At 40.1% G+C, this 21,056-nt stretch overlaps 1 protein-coding gene and 1 non-coding gene across 2 annotated transcripts in view; both read left to right on the top strand.

The window, feature by feature from the left end:
- The window catches only part of BCAT1 (branched chain amino acid transaminase 1), a 647,504-nt gene that overhangs the window by 309,805 nt on the left and 316,643 nt on the right, over positions 1 to 21,056 (top strand). The window lies entirely within an intron of this gene.
- LOC126023404 (U6 spliceosomal RNA) lies at positions 5,755 to 5,861 on the top strand. Its single transcript, XR_007500529.1, has one exon. It is a non-coding gene; the product is annotated as a U6 spliceosomal RNA (small nuclear RNA).

The following is a 21,056-nucleotide window of genomic DNA, read 5'->3' on the forward strand; positions in this document are numbered from 1 at the left end:
TATCATCGGTGTGGCCTGAATGGAAAATAGTAAAAGATTACTAACTCCAATGAAGTAAGAATAGAGCTTTCATGGAACTCACTTTCTGGCATCTCTACCCCCCCAACTGACACACATTTAAAAAGATATATACAGAGCCAGAGAGGGTACAGTGGGCAGGGTACATGCCTTGCATACTGCCAATCCTGGTTCAAACTCCAGCACCCTGTGTAGTTGTCTGAGCCCTATCAGGAGTGATCCCTGAGTGCAGAGTCAGGAGCAACCTTTAAGCAATGTTGGGTGTGCCCCCCCCCCAAACAAACAAAAAACATGCACATACCTATGCTTATATCAATTCTTAGAACAATAACCAGGATATGAAAACAACTGAAATGTCCCAGGACAGATTAACAAATAAAGAAATCATGGTCTGTATAAGAAAAGATTCCTTGCAGTTCACTGCCTCATGGATGGAACTGTATTGTGTGTCATTATCATACTAAACAACGTCAGTCCAAGGGATTCAAACAAATACCAGATGAACTTGCTCATCTGTGAGCTTAGAAAGATGCAACAAAGGAAAAGACTATCAAGTAATGAAAAACTCTTGGCTTTGGATATAAAAACTGACCAAAAAAATAGTAGAGGAATAAATAGGAGGTGATTCAGTGGCATAGAGAAAGACATGGGGTGTAGTAACTTTGTACATCAATACCATAAACTTTAACATTATTGAAACCATACTACTTAAACTATAAAAAAAATAATTTCTAGTTTGTAAGCTTACAAAAGACGTTAAAGGTTATCACATCCTTGACATTCTTGTCCAAGATGACAGCATGTAGAAGAAAAGAAGAAAAGTCCTACTAATATACATGCTACTTTATAGACAATTCCCAGAAACTTCCCAATACTTTTACTCAACCTTCACATCTAGAATTTAAGCATGTAGCCATATGTAGCTACACATTAGTTTGAGATGCCAATTTTTCCCTAATGCCACTCATACTTTTTAGTTTTTTATGTTTACAGGCAAAAGGAGAGGCTGATCTCAGGAACACTAGTCTTGCAGGATTCCTAAGTGTCAATTCATAAGGGATGAAATGTGAAAACGGGTGCGCCTTGCCACTGAATTCTTACTGAAATGTATTCCTCTTGGAGAATGGTGCAGGGAACATGTTGAATTGGTCCCACATTTTCCCTATTATCCCACTGGATAATTAAAAAACAGGAGCCTCTAACTCTGTAAAGCATACAGATGGGCATATGAATTAAGAACTATTTGTTCAACTGAATTTCAGGACGTAATATAAACTTGTTTATATTATACAAATTCTTTATATACTTATGTTCCTATATAAACTTTTGTTTCTGCTATAATCATTTAATTATTGGGTATTCTTTGTTTTTTATATTGTTTTGCCAATAAAGAAAATTTTATGGGGAAAAAAAACCCAGCAACAACAAAGATAAGACAACTTAAATTGCGAAAGATTACCACCAGCACAGCTTCAAATGTAAGGAGTTTTAAGAGTCAGGTTTTATGCCCATTGGAGATTTTTTATATTGGAACAAATTTTTATACTAATTTTTCACATGGGTGACATGGCTTTCCTGGTGAAATGAGTTATTTGTGTTTTAGTTTTAAATTTTTCTAAATGTGGTCACTAGATTTCAAATTGCTTTATTGACCCACATGTGTAAATCACTTCTTTCGTCTACTGAAAACTTTTCTGTCCAGAAGATGAATATTGTTCTACATCTGCCTATTGTTGAAACCATCTTTCAAAGAATGTTCTCTCTACAGGTTCCTACAAGAGGAAAAAGGAAAGATTTCTACAAGAAAAATTAAATGGATGGAAGACCCAGGTTCTTTCTGGTGTTTCTCTTGACTCTTATGTTAAGTGTGAGGCTCTCAGACTGTATACACTGTTAAGTTGTCAGATGATTCAGAATTTAGCTTGCACCTGTTCTCTCTAGTCCAGAGTCCATGTTCCTAGATGGACAGCTTCTCATATCCAATTTCTTTTGTAAAGTCCCTCTATGCTATCCATCCCCACAGGAGAAATATTTCGAGGTTCCATATAGTTAAAAACAGCTAGTCCATATAGCCTTCTTGAACCTTCTGTGGTTTTTCAAAGACCCTGGGAAACTGAGTCTTCCTTTACATTAGAACTTAAAAAGTCTGCTTCTGAAGTACTGAATTCAGCAATTAGGTTTGCTTCTTGTCTTTCATTAGCCTCAAGTTCTTTAGCAGTGTTTGATCTACACTTCCCATGGGAATTTCAAAGCTTTCCATGTGTAAAAAGGGCAGCAGAATTTGAGTTCTGCAATTTTTGCTCTACTAATATTTTATTGTATTTTATAATATAATCGTATAATGTTATATTTTATTTAGCTCTATATTATACAATTTTATAATATTATGTTTTATCAAATTTTGTTAGGTTATTAATATTTTATTATGTATTGTCTGCAGAGAGACTGCTTCTTCCTTGTTCTTCTTAAATGTAGTATGTATTTATTAAAATATAATATAAGTATATATAATCAAACATGTTCTATTATTATTCTGAATAATAGCTATGCCCATAAATTTTAATATTTCACTTTGATATCACTTTGAGATCTTATTTTATATCAATACAGATTTTCCTTCAGCTTTGTCTTGTCCAAGATTTCAGATATTCAATTTGCTTTTTTCTATCCTCATTGTGTTCTTTTACTAACTTCATGTTTTTCAGCACTGCTTGTTTATTTGAACTATTTTCAAACCACTCTAATCAGCAACCAAATCAAACATACTTCAGTGTGAGTTTGAAGCCATCTTAGTAGTGGTCAAAGTGAGCATGCGCAGGATAGGGAGGAAACAATTCCTGGCCCTTGGGATGGATCAATTTTGGGGAAAAAATGTCAATATAGTAGCTTCTAAGATAAGAAGTCTAGCATTAAAAAACAAAAGCAAAAACAAAACAAAACAAAAGCAAGAAGTCTAGCATTTGTAGAACATAGCCATTCAATTGCTCCCCAACTTTTCTTCTGGGTACAGCACCACTTAGAGAAAGCTTATCTAATGTACACACTTGCCATAAGGCTTTGCACCAGCCAACCCAAGGGTCGTGCGAATGGTCATGCAATGCACAGAAGACCAGAAAATTTTCTGGAGGAATTTTTTGATTGGCAGTAATAGAAATAGGTTCTTCTGGAGGCAAAGTTGAAAATGTCAACTTGCCATGTAGAGAGTAGGAGAGCATATCTATCCCTGATGCATAGACAGGAGAGAGTACATGAAAAGACACAGGGCTCATGTGTCCATCCGTGCATGTATGTGTGTTAATATCTGGCTTCATTAATATTGGATGTAATAACACATATAATATTTATTTAAAATATTTTATTGTATTTATTAATTGAAATTATTCTGCAAGAACTATCCATCCCTTCTCCACTTAGTTCTATTTAGGTATGCATTTGTAAGCCCAAATATGTGTTTGTCTCTTCTGGTTGATGGACTATCACCCAGTACTATTATTAGCTGTTTTGTTATTCAGTTCATTCTAGCTTTTGAAAACTGGGATTTCTTTATAGGTTTTAATCATTATTCAGCCTATCCTGCTTCCCCCAATATGCAGATTACTAAGCAGTTTACATTGGAAGTTATGTTTTATTAACACCACAGAGGAATTTTGTGTTCTGTAACACAGGTTAAACAGAGTTCAACCAAGTTCAAGATTTTTCTGGTTGTAGTATTTTTAAGAATCTGAACTAGTGTGTGTCTTATAGGTGTGGTGAAAACAAAAAGATAAAGACAAACCACAAAAGTAAAATTTTATGGTTTCGTGATATTCCTTTTTTCTTGTTTGTTTGTGGTTATTGGGTCATGCCTGGCTGCATTCAGAGATTACTCCTGGGTCTGTGCTCAGAAGTTGCTCCTGTGGTACCATATGGGATGCCAGAAATTGAGCCATCATCCATTCTGGGTTGTCTGCATGTGTGCAAGGCAAACCGCTTTACTGCTGTGCTGTCTCTATGGCCCCGATATTTTTATTTATTTTTTATTTTTATTTTTTATTCTAGTCACCATAATTAACAATCTTGTCAATGACAGGGTTTCACACACACTGTTCCAACACCACACACCCCCATCAGAGTGTCAATTTCCCTTCACCATTGTCTTACCCTTCAAAGCAAACACACACACACACACACACACACACACACACACACACACACACACACACGAAACCACGCTATGGTAAGTTCAGTTCTGTTGACCAGTTCATGGATTCTGGGTTTTGGGGGGTTCATGTGTTGTTCTCTTATTATGTTTCCTTATATCCACATAATAGTTCTATCTATGTGGCTGCAGATTGCACAATTTCATCTTTCCTTATGACCAAGTAGTATTCCATTGTGTATATGTACCATAGTTTCTTTATCTAGTCATCTGCTTTTGGACAATAAGGCTTTTTCCCAGATTTCTGCTATTGTCAATAGTGATGCAGTGAACATAGGCATATGTGTTTTTTTTGGAATGTAGTGTTTGGGACCTGAGGGTAGATGTCCAGCAGTGCGATTTCTGGGTCCTGTGGGAAGGTCTTGCCATTTTTAGAATGAAATGGATTGCTCCAAGGTTTGGTGGTTTTCTTAGTTACATATCCCTAACAATACATATGCTTTCTTTGGGTTGCTTGGCATCCTAACTGATACTTCTCTAGGAAGTAAGCTGTTATATCATTGCTCCTATTCATGTCTTCTGACTGTAAGGAGGCAGGATTCTATTGTTACCTAGATCAAAAGAGGATCAACATGACCTTTTCTTTACTGTTTTCTTTTATAAAAAGTTATTTTCACTGATGTATCATGACTTCAGCAGTACTCCTATTCTTGTTTTATACATGCTGTGCTGTTGAACTACACCCAAAATGTCAGTGTCCCATCAGCATTGTCCCAAAGACCCTTCCCACTTCTTGCCCTGACTTTGCAGCTTCAGTCTTGGTTCCCTGACCCATGCATTATATTCATGAGGAGATCATTTCCAGTGGGGTTGTCTGTTTCTTGCTTTATTTCTTTAGATTCCACCAATGCACAGCTCTTTCTCCGTGATTATTCAGCAGTTGTCCTTTAGCCCAAAGCCAATCAGAGTTGTGCTTTTGTTACTATCAAGTAGTATTGATCAGAATTCTACATGGAGAGTACCATGGCAAGGTCCACTTGCCAATACCATCACCACCAACTTGTCTTCTCTTTGTGAAACACAATTAGTGAGTTGCTTTGCAAGAAAATACTTCAACTACTCCAACCTCAGTAGGACCTGGGAAATCTCTTGAGGGAGATGATTTCAAGCCACCCTCCAAACCATCTCCACTTTCCAACCCACCAAAAATTTAAGAGCTATTCAGTGTTTACAGCTATTGCCAGCCATTGGTTTTGTCATTATCTGTTACCCAAGCAAATGCGCTATCCATGTAATAACTGATAGCTCCTGCAGTCTCTCAGGTATGTTGAAAAGGAGAAAGGGAAGAATGAGAAGCTAAATCCAATGATATGGTACATGTCCAGATTGCCAGTGAATAAGTAGGCAGTCACTGATAAGATTATTTGTCCTGTCTTTGATCTATTTGACATACTTGCCTGGGCAAATTATATCAGTAGCATCTTGATACAGAAGGAAAAGACAAAATCAAATGGCTTAGATTTTTTATGGAAAAAATAGTGTTCTTTTAAATAGGATTCTATATTGATGCTTATTGAAACATTAAATCTGAGTTGTTAGTGCTTGCTTCGGCAGCACATATACTAAAATTGGAATGATACAGAGAAGATTAGCATGGCCCCTGCACAAGGATGACACACAAATTCATGAAGCGTTCCATATTTTTTTAAAAAAAGAAAAAAAGAAAAAATCTGAGTTGTTACTACTCACAGAGAAAAATATTACCTTAGAGACATTTAAACATGTATTTCACTAGTTTATAATAAGGCTACAGACTTTCAGACAAATGAAAAACTGAGGACTACAGTGATCATCTGAAGAAAAATTTAATTATGGGATTTTTTTTACTTACTTCACTTTTAGGTCTTTAGTTTTATGTACAATAATACACTAATATGAGACCTGCATTAGTTTACTTTTGTTGTGCAAGGGACAGAACCCAAGACTTCAGCCATATAAGTCACATCTCAGCTTGATGTTTTTATTTATGTATATGGTGTATATTTTTTATATTTGCATTTCTGCCTTAGGAGAGGGCACATGGTACCAGAAATGGATCTCAGGGCCTTATGCTTCTTTGTATGTGTTCTGCTACATAAACCATCCCCCCAGCCCTGGTATGTGAATGTTTAAAGCTTATTGAGTACCATTATATTTTATCTCTTTTCTACTTTCTAGTTTTTTGGTTTTGGGGTCACACCCAGCAGCGCTCAGGGGTTACTCCTGGCTCTATGCTCAGAAATCCCCCCTGGCAGGCACAGGGGACCATATGGGATGCCGGGATTCTACCACCGTCCTTCAGCATGAAAGGCAAATGCCTTACCTCCATGCTATCTCTCCTGCCCCAGTGTTTTGTTTGTTTTGTTTTTTAGGGGGAAGGGGCTCCTCCTGGTGAAACTTGGCCAGATAATCCATGTGGTTCAAAGTGGCCTGATGATGAGGTGCTGCCTGGGCCCTATATTAATGGATCCCTGCGGAAATGCTTAAATACTGCTAGGATCATACCTGGTGGTGATCTGAGGCCTCCAAGTTGCACCTGACTGTGCAAGTGAGATGATGTGGTGCTGGGGATTGAGCTGGGGTTATGAACATGCAAAGCAAACACCCTGACTTCTGTGTTACCTCCCCAGTTGTTACTATTGCTCATGAGTCTGTACATCTTTTATTTTTTGCTTTTGTTTGTTTTGTTTGGTTTGGGGGGGCCAAACTTAGGAGTTTCTCATGGCTACATGCTCAGAAATTGTTCCTGGCTTGGCAGGACCATATGGTCAGTCCTAGGCTAGTGCTTGCAAGGCAGACACCTTACCTCTAGTGTCACCGCTCCGGCCCGAGTCTGTACTTTTTATACAGAAAATCCAGCTTTCTTCTCTAGAGAGAAATCTGCAAGCATTAGTAAGAAGCTATTCTGCTGGTCTTGGGAAATGGAGGGCTGAGTGGCCACAGATCTGTGAAGAATGGCACCAGAATCCTATGTTGTGACCTCCTCAACCTCTGCACCCCACTTCCTTATCTGTGAGGTGAGTGCCTGCAACAGGAACATTCCTTTATAGAATTGAGAAAGTCACTGAGCATTGATTCTGCAATGATTTGTCTTGTAACTGGCCAGAAAAAGCTCATTGTGTGTGTGTGTGTGTGTGTGTGTGTGTGTGTGTGTGTGTGTGTGTGTGTGTGTGGCCTGCATATAAGAACACAAGCATGCAGCTTCATTCCTGCTCTTGACACCTGGGAATGTGTTCTATACTATGATATCTCTATTGGAAAGATTCAGAGAAGGAAATTCTCCCATGAAAGTGGAATGAATGTTAAAATGCTGCTCAGGATGAGTATAAAGAAGCCAAGAATGAGTCATAATTATAAATACAATGACACCTTATATTTGAAAACAAGATTATTTTTAAGAATTTATGATGTGGGGCCTGGAGAGATAACACAGTGGTGTTTGCCTTGCAAGCAGCTGATCCAGGACCTAAGTGGTTGGTTCAAATCCCGGTGTCCCATATGGTCCTTCATGCCTGCCAGGAGCTATTTCTGAGCAGACAGCCAAGAGTAACCCCTGAGCACCGCCAGTTGTGGCCCAAAAACCAAAAAAAAAATTTATGATGTGAATTCATAAATTAGATAATATGTGTGTATATATATATTCTAGTGAGGTAATGTCTCTTCTTAATGTTCTTCCCAATTCATTGTGCAATGGAAATTTTATCTAACATTGGACTTTTCTATATGTATATCACCAAAGAAATACTTTGCTGGCTGGTGCTCAGGGGTTACTCCTGACTCTGTGCTCAGCAGTAGATTTTTGGTGATTCTTGGGGACCATGTGAGGCTGGGATTGAACCAAGCTCAGCCAAATACAAATATAACATGTGTATTAGCCCTCTTGTCCCAAGAATATATTTTTATAAGAGGAATTGAGGGGATAATTCAGTTGCCCTATATGCCCAAGATTCTGAGTTTTGAGTTTAATCGTCAGCATGGTCCCTGAGCACTGGAAGCTTCTCAGTACTGGGCCCCAAAATGGAACCATTAGGTCTGGTTGACCAAGTGTGGTGGAAGGGGTCCCTTGGCCTCGAGCATGCTATTTATGACCTCACACCCAAAAATGGATCAACATTTCGTTATGATTTGGGGGGAGTGGAAACATTCATCAGTGCTCAAGGCTTATTCCTGGATTTGCATGCAAGACAAGCACCCTTACCTGCTGTACTATTGCTCCAACCCTCAATATTTCTTTAGTTAAAAATTTTGATAGTCAGGAGTAAGAAATGGCTGACTGTGGGGATTGCCAGGTGGAGTGCTGATTGTTCTACCTGCAGAGTCTCCGCCCTGCTGTGCTTCTTCTGAGGAAACAGAGGAGCTGAAGAGAGCCCTGTCCTGTGCTTCTGAATCCTTGAAGCTCTCTTCAGAGCCCTGGGAAGCAAGCCCCAAAAAAACTGTATTAGGAAGCTACCCAGCGAGTGAGTGAGTGAGTAAGAAATGGCTGACTTTACAAGCCCAGAAAGGGGAAGCCGCTGAACTCTGCTGGAACTCAGATGCCAGCACCCCTATCTGCCTGTCTTCTGTGCTGTACTCCATTTTTGGCCTGATTTCATCCTGTGTGTGGCTCATCTGAGGACTGCTCGCCTACCCTGGAGCCTTCCCTGTAGGTGAGTTTACAAGCCCAGAAAGGGTGGAGCCAGAGAAGCACGGCCAGGAAGCGAAGTGGAGCAGCCGTGCACATCATTTAGCCAATGAATACAACCACAACACGTAGAAAAACCCACAATACAAGTGTGACAATGGGGAAACAATGCAGGCTAGCACCAGACATAGAGAATGATGATGGCAACTCTGATGACTTGAACATGACCAACCAACTAGTCAGTCTCTCAGATAAGGAGTTTAGAGTCACAACATGGAAGATGTTCAAAGAACTCAAAGAAAGTATAAAAGAGAACACCAATAAGAATCAAGAGAATATGAAGATAGAAATCAGAAAACTCCAAATTGGAAATTTCAGGTCAAATAACAGGTCTGAAAAATTCAGTAGATAAATTGAAGAAAAACATGTTGAGCTTTCCCATGGGTTAACAGCAGCTGAGGATAGAATTAGTACACTGGAAGATGAGATGAATAACAATTCCATACAGCAGAAGAAATTGGAAAAAAGCAAATGATCAAATAATGGAAAAATTACTCAAAGAATGGGAACAGATGAAAATAGAAGTCAATGATAAGCTCAACAGAAACAACTTAATAATCATTAGAGTCCCAGAGACCCAGGAAGAAAATCTCCAGGAAGAATCAACGGTCAAAAACATCATTAAAGAGAAACTACCAGAGCTAATGAATACATGTGATAAAATCCTGCATGCCCGAAGAGTACCAATTAAAAGAGACCCCAGAAAAAAACACCCCAAGACGAATCCCACAGATAGAGACAGAATTCTGAAAGCAGCAAGATCGAAAAGAGAAATTACATTCAAGGGAACATCCTTGAGATTTACTACAGACCTGTCACCGGAAACACTCAAGGCCAGAAGGCAGTGGTGGGACATAGTGACAAAACTCAATTAAATAAATGCTTCTCCTAGAATACTGCACCCAGCAAAACTCACTTTCAGGTTTGAAAGAACAATACATGGTTTCACAGACAAACAACAGCTCAGAAATTTTACAGACTCAAAACCATTCTTAAAAGAAAAACTGAACGGCCTACTTTAAGACAAGACTGACCAACAGACACACCAAACTTTGATATAAAAATGGCACTAACTCCAGAACAATTCTTTCTCTCAATATCAATGGACTAAATGCACCAGTTAAGAAACACAGAGTGGCAAATGGATAAAAAAAAAAAAAAACTCAACCCAACCTTTTGCTGCCTACTAGAAATGCACCTGAATAGACAGAACAAACATAGACTCAAAATAAAAGGCTGGAGGAAAATCATCCAAGCAAACAACACCCATAAAAAAGCTGGAGTGGCCATACTAATATCAGATGATGCAAACTTTATACTTAGAAAAATTGTAAGGGCGGAGGCCTGCTTGGCCAGGCCTAGGGGGGATGCGGGACTTGGGTAACCCCAGCACCCCTCTGCCGCCTTGCTCCAGATCTCCAGGGCTTCCCCGGGCCACACGCCTGGGCAGGCCGGTGAGTTGGGTCCCTTGGTGGAGCTTGAAGGTACCCTAGGCCTTCCCCCACCATCCATGCGGCTCCTTAGGGAGGGTCCGGGTGGGGCTCTGAGCTTCTGGTCTCCCAGCTTCTTGAAGGATCTCTCCTTCCTGGGAGCCGGGAGTCTAGCAGGAGGAGGTTTGGCTGGCACTGGTAATCTCTGTCCAGTCTACATTTTCAAAATCGCGCGGGGGCGGCACAAGAAACATTAATAGTACTCTCACAAGAAACATTAATAGTACTCTCACAAGAAACATTAATAGTACTCTCACAAGAAACATTAATAGTACTCTCACAAGAAACTGTAATAGTACTCTCAGAAGAAACTTTAATAGTACTCACTATCATTGAATTATGTTTTTATGTATGCAGAATGTCTATTTTTTACTCTGCCCTTTTGCATACCCCTTCATAAGTTCATATTTCTCTTTAACTTCTTTAACTCCTATCATCATTACTCCTTTTATACCCTTTCTAACTTAAGTACTGTTGAGTCCTAAGTCACAGACCAAAGTGGTGCCCTAGAGTTAACACCCACCCAACTATTTTAAAAGGCATAAAAAGGACACATATCTTTTCAACATTTTATGGGTGTTTTCTTTGACGGCTATAACTTTTGCTAAATACTTTCTTATACAGTGATGATCCCCCCCCCATGTTTTTTATCTTCTCTTTGTGAACTGCTCAATATGGAATTTGGTGTGAAAGAATCCCTCAGTTTAATACTTATGTTTGAACCAAGTCATGGGTCTTGTTGGAAATGTTCTAATGCCCCCATATATCTGATAGCACCACGTGGCTTTATATCTTGTTTGCGTAGGCACACTAACATGGAAAAATACTATACATACCAATAAGTTCTTATCTAATAAAAATCTTGTAGTGCAATGAGACCTTACACCCTGAACATTGACATAAAGACCTGGCACAGGCCTCAGAAGAATGGACATTCTCTATTCACCCCTTGATCTACAGAAGACATTTACAAAACATCCAAGGTTGTATATAACATCACCTGGTGGCATTCCTGTACCAGGAAAGACCCTACAGCTGCTCTGACATCTACTCAAAAGAAACACCCCTTAACACTGAGAAGACAACAAGAACAAAGACCTGCTTACTGGACAGGGCTTGCTGTATTGCCCCTTAATTGTGAGGTTTGTCTATAACATCACCTGGAAGCAATCCTCTACCACGGAAGACCCTACCACTGCTCAGACATCGTCCTGCTCAAAAGAGACTTCCCTTAACACTGAGAAGACTTAACAACAACAACCTGCTTACAGGAAAGGGCTTCCTGCATTGCCCTTTCATGGTGAGGTGAAACAAGAAGGCACTCCACATCATGACTTCAATGTAGGACATGCAGATTCCAGAATCTTTAATACAGAAACATGAGACCAACAACAGAGACTGTGTGAAAAGTGTGTTGGCACTACAGACAAAGTCTTGGATCGAACGATAACTTTCCTGAGGCCTAGAGCTGGTCTTATGCCAGGAAACTTCAGGGGTAGGATCTCTTTGTATTTAGGCCAAGGTTATTCCTTTACATGCCTCTCATATTTTGGTGGGCCTATGCAAACAACAATTGCCACTCTAACACCGTTTTTACTGTGCTCCTTTGACTCTAATCCTTAAAACGCACCCACTTAAAATTTGAGGTTAACTTAAGCTAATATGCATGTACATGGAAATGTAAAAAATACTATGCCTCTAATGTTTAAGGAGTTACGTAAGTTTGATGGCTTTAGATTGCCTTGTGTGCTGTTAAGAAATATTATAATGTGCTACAATCTGGAGACTTGAGGGACAAAGTAATTGCACATGGATTCTGTTTTATTTATCTTAACTTTCTTTGGTGAAAGTTCAAAGTTAAGATATCAGCAAGGGGACTTCTTCTGATAATTATGTTATGGGTGATTGTCCTTCCACTGTAACTTTACCTTATCCTCTTTCTTTGCATCTTTTGTTCTCATAATTCAAAATAAAAAAATTATAAAAAAAAAAAAAAAGAAAAATTGTAAGGGACAAAGATGGACATTTTGTATTAATCAAGGGATACATACAGCAGGAAGAAATCACTCTCCTGAACATATATGCACTGAATGAGGGGCCAGCAAAATATTTAATACAATTGTTGACAAATCTGAAAAATAATATCAATAACAACACAATAATTGTGGGAGACCTCAACACGGCATTGTCAACACTTGACAGGTCAACCAGACTGAAACCCAACAAGAGTATACTATACCTGAAAAGAGAAATGGAAGAAAGAGGCCTACTAGATATATATAGCACACTTCACCCCCAGAAGCCTCGATACACATTCTTCTCCAATGTACATGGGACATTCTCCAGGATAAACTACATGCTAGCACATAAAACATACCTCCATAATATCAAGAGGATAGAAATTTTTCAGGCTACCTTTGCTGACCACAAGGCCCTGAAATTATATATGAACTACAAAGGGACACAGAAGAAAAACTTTAATACCTGGAAGTTAAACAACCTAATACTGAATAACCAGTGGGTCCAAGATGAAATCAAAGAGGAAATCAAAACCTTCCTAGAAACAAATGACAATGGAAACACAAACTATCAGAACCTATGAGACACAGCAAAAACGGTACTGAGAGGAAAATTTATAGCTTTGCAAGCACACATCAGGAAAAAAGAAGGGGCATACCTGAATAGTTTAATGATGCAGCTCATAGAATTAGAAAGTACTCAACAAAAGGACCCAAAATTAGGGAGACAGAAGGAAATAACAAAGCTGAGAGTAGAAATCAATGAAGTGGAAACCCGAAAAACAATCCAAAAAATCAACAAAAGCAGAAGTTGGTTCTTTGAAAAATAAACAAGATTGATAGACCACTAGCAAAACTAACAAAGAAAGAGAGAGAGAAACTTGATAACTCCTATTAGGAATGAAAAAGGAGAGATCACTACTGATATGGTAGAGATCCAAAGGGTTATCAGGAACTACTTTGAGAAACTCTATGCCACTAAAAATGAAAACCTGGAAGAAATGGATAAATTTTTGGACTCTTATAATCTTCCATGATTGAATGAAGAGGATGTAGCATATCTAAACACACCGATCTCTATTGAGAAAATTATGACAGTAATCAAATGTTTGCCCGAAAACAAAAGTCCAGGCCCAGATGGATTTACTAATGAATTCTTTCAAACCTTTCAAGAGGAACTTCTACCAATCCTGGCAAGAATCTTTCATGAAATCAAAAAAAAAAAAAAAAAACAGGAATACTTCCAAATAGCTTTTATGAAGCCAACATCACCTTGATACCTAAATCAGACAAAGATGCTACCAAAAAACAAAATTACAGACCAATATCGCTGATGAATATATATGCAAAGATCCTCAACAAAATTCTGGCAAATAGGATTCAATGCCTCATTAAGAAGATCATCCACTACGATCAAATAGGTTTCATCCCAGGAATGCAAGGCTAGTTTAACATCCATAAATCTATCAACATAATACACAACAGCAACAACAAGAAAAATAGAAATCACATGATCATATCAATAGATGCAGAGAAAGCATTTGATAAGGTCCAACACCCATTCTTGATCAAAACTCTCAGCAAGATGGGAATGGAAGGAACCTTTTCTCAATATAGTTAAGGCCACCTACCACAAGCCAGAGGCAAATATTGTCCTCAATGGAGAAAAACTGAAAGCCTTTCCTCTAAATTCTGCCACAAGACAAGGCTGTCCTCTCTCACCACTCCTATTCAACATAGTACTGGAATTACTTGCTATAGCAATTAGGCAAGAAAAAGATTTTAAGGGAATACAGATAGGAAAGGAAGAAGTCAAGCTCTCACTGTTTGCAGATGACATGATACTCTACCTAGAAAACCCTCAAGTCTCTATGAAAAGCCTCTAGAAACAATAGACTCATATAGCAAGGTGGCAGGCTACAAAATTAACACACAAAAATCAATGGCCTTTCTATACACTAATAGTAATAAGGAAGAAATGGACATTAAGAAAACAACCCCATTCACAATAGTGCCACACAAACTCAAATACCTTGAAATCAACTTGACTAAAAATGTGAAGGACCTATACAAAGAAAACTATAAAACTCTGCTCCAAGAAATAAGAGAGGATATGTGGAAATGGAAGCACATACCCTGCTCATGGATTGGCAGGATTAACATCATTAAAATGGCAATACTCCCCATGTGATGTACAGATTTAATGCGATCCCTATAAAGATACCCATGACATTCTTCAAAGAAGTGGATCAGGCACTTTTGAAATTCATTTGGAACAATAAACACCCTCGAATAGCTAAAGCAATCATTGGGAAAAAGAAAATGAGAGGAATTACTTTCCCCAACGTTAAACTGTACTACAAAGCAATAGTTATCAAAACAGCATGGTATTGGAATAAAGATAGGCCCTCAGATCAGTGGAATAGGCTTGAATACTCAGGGAATGTTCCCCAGACATACAATCACCTAATTTTTGATAAAGAAGCAAGAAATCCTAAATGAAGCAAAGAAAGCCTCTTCAACAAGTGGTGTTGGCACAACTGGCTAGCAACTTGCAAAAAATTGAACTTAGACCCCCAGCTAACATCACGTATGAAGGTTAAATCCAAATGGATGAAAGACCTCGATATCAGACCCAAAACCATAAGATATATAGAACAACACGTAGGTAAAACACTCCAGGACATTGAGACTAAAGGCATCTTCAAAGAGGAAACTGTACTCTCCAAGCAAGTGAAAGCAGAGATTAACAGGTGGGAATATATTAAACTGAGAAGCTTCTGCACCTCAAAAGAAACAGCGCCCAGGATACAAGAGTCCCCCATTGAGTGGGAGAAACTATTCACCCAATACCCATCAGACAAGGGGCTAATCTCCAAAATATACAAGGCACTGACAGAAATTTACAAGAAAAAAACATCTAATCCCATCAAAAAATGGGGAGAAGTAATGGACAGACACTTTGACAAAGAAGAAATACAAATGGCCAAAAGACACATGAGAAAATGCTCCACATCACTAATCATCAGGGAGATGCGAATCAAAACAACTATAAGGTACCACCTCACACCCCAGAGGTTGGCATACATCACAAAGAATGAGAACAAGCAGTGTTGGCGGGGATGTGGAGAGAAAGGAACTCTTATCCACTGCTGGTGGGAATGCCATCTAGTTCAACCTTTATCAAAAGCGATATGGAGATTCCTCCAAAAACTGGAAATCGAGCTCCCATACGATCCAGCTATACCACTCCTAGGAATATTCCCTAGGAACACAAAAATGCAATACAAAAATTCCTTCCTTACACCTATATTCATTGCAGCACTATTTACCATAGCAAGACTCTGGAAACAGTCAAGATACCCTTCAACAGATGAATGGCTAAAGAAACTGTGGTACATATACACAATGGAATATTATGCAGCTGTCAGAAGAGATGAAGTCATGAAATTTTCCTATACATGGATGTATATGGAATCTATTATGCTGAGTGAACTAAGTCAGAGAGAGAGAGAAAGATGCAGAATGGTCTCACTCATCTATGGGTTTTAAGAAAAATGAAAGACATTCTTGCAATAATAACTTTCAGACACAAAAGAGAAAAGAGCTGGAAGTTACAGCTCACCTCATGAAGCTCACCACAAACAGGGATGAGTTTAGTTAGAGAAATAACTACGTTTTGAACTATCCTAATAATGAGAATGTAGAAGAGAAATAGAAAGCCTGTCTAGAGTACAGGCGGGGGTTGGGTGGAGAGGAGGGAGATTTGGGACATTGGTGATGGGAATGTTGCACTGGTGATGGGTGGTGTTCTTTACATGACTGAAACCCAAACACAATCATGTATGTAATAAAGTTGTTTAAATAAAAAAATTTAAAAAATTTTGATAGTCAGTTTAACACCAATGTATGAAGTTGTATAAATATTCTCTCTAGCAGCATCTAGTAACTGTGGACATGTTCACGATATGTGATGATTTTGGTAGAAGCATAGGTTAAACCTTAGAAAGGAGCTTACATTAGTGCAGTTTCCAAAGCCAAGAAAGGGAACATGCATTTTGGCCTTGGAATAGCAGCAGTGGGATTTCAATGGACATATCTGAGTTTTAGAACTCCATGCTAAGCTATGAAACCCCAAGGCAAATGCTTGTGTGCATGTGGAAACCATGTAACAGGCCCTGAGCTGGCAGCAGGCTTTCCTGCTGCTCTTCTTTTCCTGCCAACACCCACCAAACCCCTGCCTGTCACACCCCTAATTTGACCACTTCTGGTTTCGGCCATGCTGCTTCTGTTGCTAGTTTTTCTAAAGTCATCTATCTAAAGCACTATACCACTCTCTGCCACCAATAATGTTTTTGCTATCCCCAGGAGGGCACTAGCTGAGAAGTGGCTTTTATTATTGGGTTAAGTGCAGGGTGGTCATGCTGGTAGGCTTGACCTTCTGTGCTTTCATCAGCCTCATAGTGAGTGTTAGTGCATGTGAAGGCTTCTTAATTCTTAAGTCCTCTCTCTCTAGCAAAGCACTGGGGGTCTCACTTGCCAGCATCCTTCTCTGTCAGAAACCCTGCTTCATACCTCCTGCCCTCTTGCTCTGGTGGCCTGGGGCTAATCCAGTATATAGTGTCCTCCATACTTGGAGTATGAGACATCTGAAAGAGAATTGGGGGAACACAGAGGTGGACAGAGGGAGACAGAGAACAGGCTCCGGGAACAGATGGACAGTGTCGGCAAGGTCTAGAAAGAGACTGGGAAAATCAGTGGGTAGAGTGATACCAGTATGGGGGGGAGTTGAGTCCTGTGAGTGGCAGGAGGCCCAGGTGTCCATGAGGTACCCACAGCACTGACCACATCCCATCTTGGACAGCTAAGACTCTGGAGGCTCAGTATCCCCCCATCCCCTGCCCCCGGAAGTTCTTTTCTGTAGCTACTGTGACTATCTCTCTTCCTTTTCTGCTTCCTGGACCAGTCCTCCCAAAATAACCTGCCTAAGTGTTCTGGGCCTTTCTCTATTCATGGCTCACCCTGAGATACACCCAATCAGGATCACTATGCAAGGCCCTATGCTTGAGACAGAACAGGTGGGGATGGAGGTGCTGTTGGGGGTGTTGGTGGGCTGGATCTGTTGTCGAGGTTCCACCTTGAACTGTCACAGTCTCCAGAACTGCTGCAGTTTCTGCTCCTCTGAAGCCTCTGGGATTTCACAGCTGTAGCTAGACTGATTTTTTTCCCTCCTCATCCTTTAAAGTACCTTTTTGCTTTTTAATTCCATGAGAGGACCCAAATTGGGTACATTTGGGTGTGGAAATAAACACTAGTTCTCATCATTTAGGAAAGATGGATAGACCTCTTGGGCTACTGTGTTCCATGCAGTATTTGAAGTTTGAAAGAACTATTGACTTGGCAAAAAGAAAAAAACAAGAAAATTATTTTCTAAAAGAATTTCTCCTTAAACATCCAGTATCAAGGGAAATAGGCAGATTTGTAACTCATTTTGCCTGGCTTGGTATCCTTTGATGGAAATGGGTTGGTGTCTAAAATTCCAATAGGTTTTTTGAACTACGGAGATTTTGGGAGAGAAAAACTGACCTCCCAAAAGGATTTGAACCAGCTGTTTTCTTAAAAAGGTCTCAGAGCTTGGCCTCAAACTTACCCAAATATTTTTTCTTCCTTTGTATAGCAGTGGGAGTGGGGAGAAGAAATATCCCTAAAATATCTTTTTCTTCCAATTATGAACAAAAAATAATTTGAATTCCAGAAAATTACTGGGCAACAGGAAGAAAGCAACTATGCTCTTAAAATCTAGGTGTAAAGAGAAGAAGGAAAAAAAGAGGAGAGACAGGGAGTGGGGAGGAAACAAGAGCACTGAGAAAAGGAAGGTTTGTCAAGTGAAGAATCAAGAATCTGTGCCCTGCTGGGGTGGCCCTGGAGAGACCCCTACCTCAAGGCCAGAACAGCATCCCCAGATGGCCAAAGAGCCAATCCATTATCCCCGGATGTGGCTTAGATCTCTCTGTGGAAATTTCTGCCGGAGTGCTCTCATCTCACCTTATTGTCCTTCCAGAACTTCTGGAACACTTGCTGAGATTCATCCTTTCCTCAGGTGAACTGTCCCATGACCCATGGAGCAAGCAGCAGTGCCCATCAGGACTGAGTGACTAGAACTTTACAGTGTAGTTTGCATTGGTGTTAAATGCATGAGCTCTAGGCTCAAGATTTGGCTCCAAGAGCTGAAGTAGGTGCTTAACACACAGCAGACATGGGTCTGATTCCTGCCACTGTCTAATCTGAACACTGTTAGGATGTCATCCAAGTACTTACTGGTTCTTGAAGCTTCTCTCAAAAGAGACAATCCCTGGACTCAGCTTTGGGTCATGCTTGATACCTGTGAGATGGGAATTGTGATGAGAGCACTGTGAGGATGTACCTGCAGCCTTTTGCAGAGGACTGGCTGTTGTTTTTTTGGTTTTTGTTTTGGGGCCATACCCAGTGGTGCTCAGGGGTTACTCCTGTCTCTGTACTCAGGACTAATTCCTGGAAAGCTCAGGGGACCATATGGGATGCCAGTAATTGAGCCCAGGTCAGCTATTTAAAAGGCAAACACCCTACTGGTTGTACTATCGCTGTGGCTCCATAAATTTCTTCTTTAGCCATTAATCTGTTGGACTTTTGGCTTGTTTTCGTTTCCTGGCATTGGACTTAGCACTGCAGTAAACTTAGGTGTGCATATATTTTTTCAAGTTAATGTTTTTATGTTGTTAAGCTAGAGCCAAAAAGGAATGGACTTACTAGTTCATATAGAAGCTCCAGTCTTCCTTTTCTTTTCTTTTCTTTTTTTTTTTTTTTGAGAAACCTCCATACTGTTTTCCATAGAGGCCAAACCAGTCAAAAGTCTCCCAGCCATAAAAGGAAAACTTCTTTATCACCGCATCCCTGCCAGCACTTTTGTGTCTTTGTAATGTGTGTCTTTCTCACTAGCCTGGCATGATAGCCCAGAACCCATTTAGATTTTTTTCCCTGATAATAACTGACCATGATCACTTTTACACAGGCCATCTAGGTATTCACTTGATGGAAGCTTCTGTTCATCCTCTATCCCCAATTTTGATAGGGTTATTAATTTTGAATACAATTTTTTATAAAAGTGAAGCAAAGAGAGTTTTTTTGTTTTGTTTTGGTTTGGTTTGGTTTGGTTTGGCTTGGTTTTGGTTTTTGGGTCGGGTCACACCCGGCTGCGCTCAGGGGTTACTCCTGGCTCCATGCTCAGAAATCGCTCCTGGCAGGCTCTGAGGACCATATGGGATGCCGGGATTCGAACCAATGACCTTCTGCATGAAAGGCAAATGCCTTACCTCCATGCTATCTCTCCGGCCCTGCAAAGAGAGATTTTTAAGAAAAAAAAACATCTGGTTTTGCCTGCACACATGACCAACCTCACTACAGTACTCTTCTGTAAGTCTCCTTCTTTTCCAATTGGCTGGTTGAATGTCTTCACCACAAATGAGTCACTTTGTCTAACTCATCTGCTGAGTTCATTTAGCCATGAGTGCACACAGAGACCAGGTATAATGAGGACTGTGATCCCTTGAGGGGGAGAGTATTATGTTTCCAATCCTGCCATGACCCTCTCCCCAAGTTATGTGTGCTCAGGCTTTCATGGGGATGTGACCATGCTCTGTTGTCCCTTGGCACAGAGATTGGAAAGACTGTGAAAGTCAAGTGCTCCATTCCGAAATCATGTTCTCCCTGAACCAAACCCTGTGGCAGGGATGGATGACCAGTGGGAGAGTGAGCCTGATTAGACAATCATGAGATGGGAGATGCTTTAGAGCCATGATTCCCTCGCCCCACCCCACTCAACTTCCACCCTCATGGAAGAAATCACATGCCTCAAAGTTCATAAATATGAAATATTTGTAGTATCTTTTTCAAGTTTCTCTGTGTAGCTAAACTGTTCTGAAATACTAAATTCTAATATTTGAAGATTAAATAGATAGTTTAAAAGGCTTGCGTGTATGCTATACAGACTGGCAGCCCAGTTTTGGTCCCTGAAACTCCATGGTCCCCTAGCACAATCAGACTAGCAGACTCTGGGCACTAAGCTGGAGGGGGGGGGGGGGGATTCCCCTGAGAAATGCTGGGAGTAGCCCCAAACTCTCCAGAATAAAATTAAATTTCAAAAGAGTTTATTTTTTTGGGTAAACCTTCCAAAGATAAAGCACATAGGATCAGAAATAGGGCACAATGAGTTAGGTGCTTGCCTTGCAAGCCATCAACTCATTTGAGCCACAGAACTGGAGCTCTGTGTCTCCTCTGCCAACATCCTGCTCTCAACTAATACAGGCTCAGCCATGTTATCCTCACTCACCACTCTGCATTCTCTTTCCTTCCCGTGGGCCCCACCACAAAATCTGGATGTCTTCCTCACTTTAGAATACCACAGGACACATCTGCATTGATCATGGACAAATAGCTATTCCTTTCTCCAGATACTTGTTGCACTCCAGAGCCTGAACAAGACTGAGTTGGAACAGAGGCAGACAGAAATGATAGTGCGAGAGTAAGAGACTTGGAGGCACTGAGAGCAAAGCACACAGGAAGCAACTCTGAGAAAAGTAGCACAAGACAGAGGCCTGAGAGGGTGCAGGCAGCGTTGTTTAACATTGAGGTATCGG

This window comes from Suncus etruscus, chromosome 11 (genome assembly GCF_024139225.1).
Source record: "Suncus etruscus isolate mSunEtr1 chromosome 11, mSunEtr1.pri.cur, whole genome shotgun sequence".
Lineage (NCBI taxonomy): Eukaryota > Metazoa > Chordata > Mammalia > Eulipotyphla > Soricidae > Suncus > Suncus etruscus.